The sequence below is a fragment of the Lipotes vexillifer genome, unplaced genomic scaffold (genome assembly GCF_000442215.2).
Source record: "Lipotes vexillifer unplaced genomic scaffold, Lipotes_vexillifer_v1.1 scaffold575, whole genome shotgun sequence".
Lineage (NCBI taxonomy): Eukaryota > Metazoa > Chordata > Mammalia > Artiodactyla > Lipotidae > Lipotes > Lipotes vexillifer.
In genome coordinates this window covers 3,680,529-3,688,361 of record NW_006780198.1, presented here as the reverse complement: position 1 = coordinate 3,688,361, position 7,833 = coordinate 3,680,529, and the positions used below count along the sequence as shown (strand labels likewise).

Here is a 7,833-nt window from a genome sequence, read left to right as displayed (position 1 = left end):
TCTCATTAAGGACCGACGGTGTGATGCAGTTCTTGGGGAAGCAGGTGCACGAGTGCAGTCGTTGGAGTATCTTTTGCTCAACTTGGATCAGAGACCAGAAGCGCATTGGCTGTTTACTGTTGGAGGTAGAGCAGTGTCTGGAGAACAAATCCCTCTTTACCAGAATTACCAGCTCCATGGTGTCCCGGCTGATCGGCCACAGCCATTGAGGCATTACGGGTTCCACAGGAAAGGTGAGGCCTTGGGTTCAAATTCCAGTCCGGCTGCTTCCTGACTGTATGGCCAAGTTTGTTACTTAACCCGTCCAACCCTATTGTCCACTCCCTATAATGGAAACCCCCTAGGATGGTTGCTTCAGAGGAAATAAGATAATGTGGCCAAGCCCTCCGGCGTTACCTGCCACATGGAGGATGCTCCACGGACATTTGCAGGGGCCCTGGGATGCAGGAACGACCAGCAGAGGTGGCTGGCGTGGGCCCAGGGCTCCAGGATTACCTGCTGAGCCCCACGGCTTTGTTCCGCAGGTTGAATGTGCTTTAGGCAGAAACAGATCATAACACAAAGCAGTTTCCTCTTACAGCTTGATAAAGAGGATCCAGGGAGAGCAGGAAAGCAGGCTGGGAGTGGGGAGAAAACCCACGCTCAGATAGAGCATGTGATACCACGAGTATCGCAAATATGCTCGATCCAGCCAAAATCGTGTCTGCAGTCAGGCTGATGAGAAGTCCTTGCACAAAAATAGCACCCTTGGAGATAAGAGGATGTTTCTTATTGGGAGAATTTTCTTTTGGGTCTTCACATGGAGAGTTCACCGGTGACTCTGGAGGGAATTTTGAGGAGAAAAGGCAATAAAAGTGATGAAGAGGCTGGAGGGCCTGATTATGAGCAAAGATGAAACGACAGCTTGGCCATAGCACAGATTTTGGGGAGACACGGCCTCATCTGGCAGATGTGAAGGGTCCCAGATGGAAGGAGAGGTTGGGAAAGTCTGGGAGGATGTAAGTAGGAGTAAGGGTGTGATATTATGAAAAGAAAGTGATAGGCTGTGGATCAAGATGATTTCTGGGCAAAGAGCCTGTTTAGGAGAATAATAGGATCCCAAGGGCCACAGACATGCTCCAGGGCTCGATACAGCTAACATTTGACAAGATCAAAGTCTTAGAAGCTGCTCTGTTGGAAGTGGCCACCTCCTCCCCAACTCAGATGTTTCATCTCCAGGCCCCTTGTCTCTTTCACAAGTTTGGAAATGCCATGTGGGTTTGCAGCCCAGGCCTTCAGGGCAGTGGACGGGGCTCTGGCCTGTGAACACAGCCTCAGAAGAGAGCTTAGCAAAGAGGAGCAGAGGCATGAGCCGGCTGGAGAGCATCTTTATCCACACGGGGAGTGAAGGATGGATGGAGGACCAGATGAAGGGGATGCTGTTGGAATACTGGGGTAAACAGCTAATGCCCTTCTGGCCTCCGGTCTGAGCCGAGCACGCACTGGGCTGGTCGCTCCCAGGCCAGTCTCTGATTTCTATGGCTCCTCGGCCCATGGGGTCATGATGCCTCAACGTTTCCGGCTGACAAGGCACTTGCATGCCTATTACCTCCTTTATCATTGTTACTACTTGGAGCTGACCTTCAGAGCGGCAGAAGTATTCACATCATCTTCTCTGGTCCCCCGATTTGCTGATGAGGAAATTGAGGCCTGCAAAGAGCAAGTGACTTGATCAGAGGCAACCAGCGCTCCCAGACCTTGCATGTATAACGCAGAGACCACGGCGCATGACTCCATGCCCGTGACACCTACGAGGGCTGTGCTGCGCTGAACTCCAGAAGGTTGCCTCTGGGAGAAGTGGGTGGCGGTGGGTGGACAGGGGTTGGAGAGAGATTTACTGTGTTCCCCTTGCGTACATTAAAAAATTTTTTAAATATATTTATTATTTTTTGGCCACGCCACATGGCTTGCGGGATCTTAGTTCCCCGACCAGGGATTGAACCCAGGCCCCAGCAGTGAAAGGGCTGAGTCCTAACCACTGGACCACCAGGGAAGTCCCCCCTTGTATACATTTTAAATTCGAGGCCATATACATGTAGTACTTATTGAAAAATAATATTTACAAGAAAGAAAGAAGGAGGGGACTAGGGTACCTGGGACAAAGGCGCTCCCTTTGCGGTGGAGCAGCTGACCTCAGAGAGTGGGGTGTGATCAGGAAGGCCAGTGTCAGGAATTTGAGTTCTATCATGGCTAGCTATGTGGCCTTGGGCAAGCTACTTAACCTCCCCGGGCCTTTGTTTCTCAGGCCCTACCTCAGGGCTCTCCTGAGGGGCAATGAGTGAAGTGTTTCAGTGGTGCCTGGCAGACAGACCCCTCTTAAGATCATGTACTCGTCCATGGAGATGGGCGCCATGGGAGGGCTCTGAGCAGAGGCGTGACTTGCCTGAGAGCTTATGCTGTCACAGGGTCCCTCTGGCTGCTGTGTGAAGGGGGGTCAAGCAGAGACCAGGGAGAGAGGAGACCATTTAAGAGGCTTCGGCCTCCACCCAGGTGAGAGGCCAGTGGCTGGGGCCAGCAGGAGCAGTGAAGGTGGTGAATGTATTTTGAGAGTTTGGCCAATAGGATTTTCTGATGGATTAGACAGGGGCTGTGAGAGGAAGAGAGGGCTCAGGGGAGACCCCAGGGTTTGGGGGCATGGCACCTGAGATGGGGAAGCCCGTGAGAGGAGCAGGTGTGGGGCATGGAAGCCTCGAGATGCCTGCCCCATATCCGCCTGGAGATATGAGTGGGAAGCTGATGGCCTTAAAGCCCCGACGTGGGGTGAGCTCACAGAAGGTGTGAGGGTGGATGGAGAAAAGAAGAGCCCAGGCCTGGGCCCTGGGGACCAACAACCTTAGAGACTAGGAGAGGAGGAGGAGGGGGAGGGGGGAAAGAGAGGGGGAGGGGGAAGAGGAAGGCTGAATTTTTCCTACAAGCCTTTATTGAGCACCTACCATATTCGAAGCCCCGTGGAGGCCCTGGGATGGGGATGGAAAGCCCAGGCTCTGCACTTAGAAGCTTCCAGGCTGATGCCTGAGGCCAAGGAGCAAACCGCTGTCCTCAGTCAGACTTGGCATCAACCGCACCGGGGTCCAGTTTTGGGGCTCAAGTGATAAAGAGAAGGGAATCTAAACCTGACTGTGTATTGAGAGAGGCTTCACAGAAGTGTGATGCTTGAACTGGGCCTTAAAAACAATCAAGCGGGGCTTTCCTGGTGGCGCAGTGGTTGAGAGTCCTCCTACCAATGCAGCGGACAAGGGTTCGTGCCCCGGTCCGGGAAGATCCCACACGCCGCGGAGCGGCTGGGCCCGTGAGCCATGGCCGCTGAGCCTGCGCGTCCAGAACCTGTGCTCCGCAACGGGAGAGGCCACAACAGTGAGAGTCCCGCGTACCACACACGCAAAAAACGAAAACAAACTATCAAGCGTAGGAAAAGGAGGAAGAATGATCCAGAAGAACCCACAAGAGAGGTGTGAACTGAGAACCGCAGATGTTACGTGGGGTCCATGGGGGGTCCGGGGGGCCCTAACTGGCGGAGTGTGAGAAGCCTCGTGCTTGCGTTTGATCCCAAGGGTTGTGCAGCCACCATGTCAGGGGTCGTTGGCCAAATCCAGCTACAACCTGTTTCTGTACAACCTGAAGACTGATGGTGGTTTTTTCACCTTTTTAAACGGAAAAAAAGCAAAAGAAGAGTGTTCTTTCATGACACGTGAAAATAATACGAAGTTCAAATGTCAGTGTCCATAAGTAAAGTTTTACTGGGACAAGCCAAGCTCATCCTTATGTACTGAACAAGGCAAAGCACCTGTGGCAGAGTGATGGCCTCAACCGGGTGGTGGGACCTGTGGACTTAAACAGCTGGTTGTCTCATCCTTTACAGGACGATTGTGGGGCTTTGGGATGACAGACGTGGTGAAGAAGACAGAAGTCGGGCCCTGGTGGAGTTTCCATCCGGGTGAGGCTGTCCCAATCCAGAAGGTGCCCCTTTCTGAGAACAGAGACCATTTGGAACATGATCCACTCCTGCTTCTAGAATTTCACCTGTCCATTTTCCCAGGAGAGACTCAGCTCTCACGAGGGAGGCTGCAAGCTGGGCCGCCCTCTGAGGCTCCCTCCCAAACCCCTGGGAGAGGTGATGAGGCCGCCGGGGCCTTGGAATGTTCTCTCTGGCTGGCATTCACGTGGTGGTCAGCGGTCCAGGCGGGAGGGACCGCACGGGTCCTGGAGCTCCCTCTCGGAGCCCATACCCCCTCACTGGTAGAAGGAGAGGCCCTTTACCCAGTGTCAGGTTTCATTTTGTTGCTTTTCCTTCAAAAACAAACAGTTCATTCAAGTTGAATGGGGGTGTAAAACCTTGTTCTGAGGGGTGGGAGGCCACCTCCTGCTCTGCACTGCACGGACCCATGTGGCTCCTGGAGTCCACCCCTGATGGCTGGTGGACAGAGACAGAGCTATCCAGCCTGAGAGCCCTACAGCCCTGCGTGGAGCCCTCGGCTCGGCTGACCTCTGACCTCAGAGTCATTTAGATCCTGGTGGGCTGGCTGAGAGCAGGACCACAGCCAGACTGCTGGGGTACAAACAGCACTCTGCCACTTAGCAGCTGTGTGACTTTGGGCAACTCAACCTCTCTGTGCCCTGTGCCCCCCAGCTTCCATAAAATATGGTTATAATAATACTGACCCCACAAAGCTCTTGTGAGAATAAAATGGCTTAGTGTTTGTTCTTAGAACAACGCCTGGCACCGAAGGCTCTGTAAGTTCTTGTCACATAAACTAAATCAGGGAGGGCGAGAGCCTCAGAGGGACCCCGGCTCTCTCGTTCTCTCCCAGGCCCCAGAGCACTCTGTCACTGTGCTCTTCTGGCACTTAGCAAATATTTTTTGTTTTTGGCATGCTGCACGTCTTGCGGGATCTTAGTTCCCCGACCAGAGATTGAACCCGGGCCCTTGGCAGTGAAATTGTACAGTCCTAACCACTGAACTGCCAGGGATTTCCTGGGCACTTAGCTATTTTTAACTCATATTATTGTTATTGGGTCCAGGGTGGGCACTGCCTTAAATCTCTGCACCCCACACACTACCTAGCACAGCATCTGGTTCATGGTGGCTCTGGATGAAGGTTTAATAAATGAATAAGTGAATGAAACATGCCTCTTCTCCCACATTAATAGACTGTTCCTGGAAAAATGAATCCTTAAGAAGTAACCTTTGACTCTGGCAGCTGGGTCCTGTGCTCGTGTGCCGGGGCAGCTGGGTCCCGTGCTCGTGTGCCGGGGCAGCTGGGTCCCGTGCTCGTGTGCCGGGGCAGCTGGGTCTGGTTGGGAGCTTGTAGGGTCACTGAGTGACCCCGGAGGGGAGTACAAGGGCCATGCAGCTGCTTCAAATGCGGGCAGCTATCTGGTGAGTGGCTTGGCTTCTCAGAGGCTGAGGCTTCCAGTGCGCCCGGTCCTGACCTGCTGACCCCAGGAGGGAAGCCTAGAGTGGGTTCCCCAATACCTGCCAGAACAGTGGGACCCATTCTCCCTGAGTAAGTCCTAGGATGGGCCGGGTCATTAGAATTCTAGGGCCCAGATGTGCAGTTGGTCCAGGGAAGTTAGACCAGCAGTTGCAGGAGGCACAAAGTGTCCAGAGAGGCAACTTTTACTCCCTGACAAGTAACTGGAGGGACTGGTGGGGGAAGGAAACCACTGGGAACCAGCTAAAGTTGCCTATTATTGAGGCAAAGGCATCTGTGCATCTTCATCCTTTGACTCAGGATAGCCAGTTCCCAATGTCCCCGGTACCCAGCTCAGCCCCACCCCATCAGTTCACACCTTAAGCGGCATCCAGAGGGGCGGTCCCTTCTGGGACACCCAGAAACAAGGAAAAGCGTGCCTGGCAGGCTCCTAGCCGCATCCTTCCACTGTCACCTCCCGACGCCCCTCTCTGCTCACGGAGGCTCAGACATTGCATTTAAGTGCATGGAGCCAGCTAGCCAGAGGCAGGCAGAGGCCTGACATGATTGTCTTGGCCGGTCTGCAGATCAGTCATCGGTGAGGAAGGGGGAACGACAGGTGACCCCCTCTGACAGCCTCCGGGCTCTCACATTTAAAGACATGATTGTGGCCTCTACGAAAAGCCTTAGACAGGCTTTGGGTGGCATCGAAGGGCCTGATCTGGATCATCCCAGGCTGGGAGAGAGATCTCCGTGCTCCCGGGCCTCAACAGTAGGAGTCAGAGGCCTCCCTGTGAGCGGGTCCCATCTCTCCGCATTCTCGCCTTCCCCCAACCATGGGCGGGGGTGGTGTGGCTCCAGGGAGGGGAGGGCTCCAGAGTCCAATCTCAGCCAAAACAAAGACCAATCACTGAAATATTAGACATTGCATCCTATTTTTTTTTTTTGATTTTCAGAATCTGAATTTTTATTTTTTTATTAATTAATTTTTATTGCAGTATAGTTGCTTTACAATGTTGTGTTCCCGTCTACTGCACAGCAAAATGAATCAGCCACACATATACATATATCCCCTCCCTTTTGGGTTTCCCTCCCATTTAGGACACCACAGTGCATTAAGTAGAGCTCCCTGTGTTATACGGTATGTTCCCATCAGTTCTCTATTTTATACATAGTATTAATAGTGTATAGTGTCAATCCCAATCTCCCAACTCCTCCCACCTCACCCTCCCTTCCCCCTTGGCATCCATACATTTGTTTTCTATGTCCGTGTCTCTATTTAGACATTGCATCCTTAAGTACAGGACAGAACAGAGCCGACGCTTGCCTGGATGAAGGCTGCTGCATAAATTTAAATCTTTGGGAAAAACTTGGGAAATAAGCTTTCTTTTAAAGCAGTTCAGGGACTTCCCTGGTGGTCCAGTAGTAAAGAATCCGCCTTCCAATGCAGGGGATGCGGGTTGGATCCCTGGTCGGGGAACTAAGATCCCACATGCCTCGGGGCAACGAAGAGCCCGCACCACCGCATCGAAAGATCCCGCAGGCCTCAGCGAAGACCCCACGTGCCACAACTAAGACCCGATGCAGCCAAAAAGAAAAAGGAAAAAAAAAAATAAAGCAGTTCAGCCTCACTGTCGCCCAGGCACTGTACTGTCAGCAGAGCCAGGCACAGACTTGGCCCTGGAGGATCCCTGTTTGGGCGGGGGTGGGGGTGGGGTGGGGCAGGGGGCGGGGTGGGGACCGACATGGGCAGATAATGAACAACAATGTGTGGGCAAGATCTGTGACTGAATCACACGCAGGGCTGTGTGGAGCCCGGGGGACACGCCTTTCTGCTGGAGGTAGAGGTGGGGCACTGAGTCAGGGAAGGCTTTTTGGAGGAGGTAATGCCTGCATCAAGTGATAAGGCATGAATAAGTGTTTGGGAGTCGGGTGGGGGTGATGAGAGCATTCTGGGCAGAGGAGACAGAAAGAGCAGAGACCCTAAGGCAGGAAAAGCATTTTGTGTGTGTGTGTGTGTGTGTGTGTGTGTGTGTGTGTGTGCGTGTGTGCGTGTGTGTGTGTGTGTGTGTATGAACTGTGTGGCTGACATATTAAATGAGGAGGGGGTGTTACAAGGGATGAAGGAGGAAGGAGACAGGGCTGCATCAGGAAGACTGTATGCTCCTTGCTAAGGGGTTGTATTTTATTTCATAAAGGATGGGAGTATGCAAAGGCAGGTGAGTGAAATGCCACATATATTGTTTGGGTCTCTTTTAGTTGCATATTACAGAAACCCAGTTCCAATCAGCTTGATCACAACAGGATGCGATCGACTTTCAAAAGTGAAATGTTTTGAGGATAGTGCTACCTTCAGGCAGAGTTGGATCCAGGTGCTCAGACA

General features: G+C 52.8%; 1 non-coding gene and 1 pseudogene across 1 annotated transcript; one reads left to right on the top strand and one right to left on the bottom strand.

Annotated features, from left to right (window-relative positions):
• Positions 1-1,960: 1,960 nt before the first annotated feature.
• TRNAE-UUC (transfer RNA glutamic acid (anticodon UUC)) lies at positions 1,961-2,032 on the bottom strand. Its single transcript has one exon. It is a non-coding gene; the product is annotated as a tRNA-Glu (tRNA).
• Positions 2,033-5,384: 3,352 nt separating this feature from the next.
• The window catches only part of LOC103088988 (developmental pluripotency-associated protein 2 pseudogene), a 4,761-nt pseudogene continuing 2,312 nt past the window's right edge, over positions 5,385-7,833 (top strand).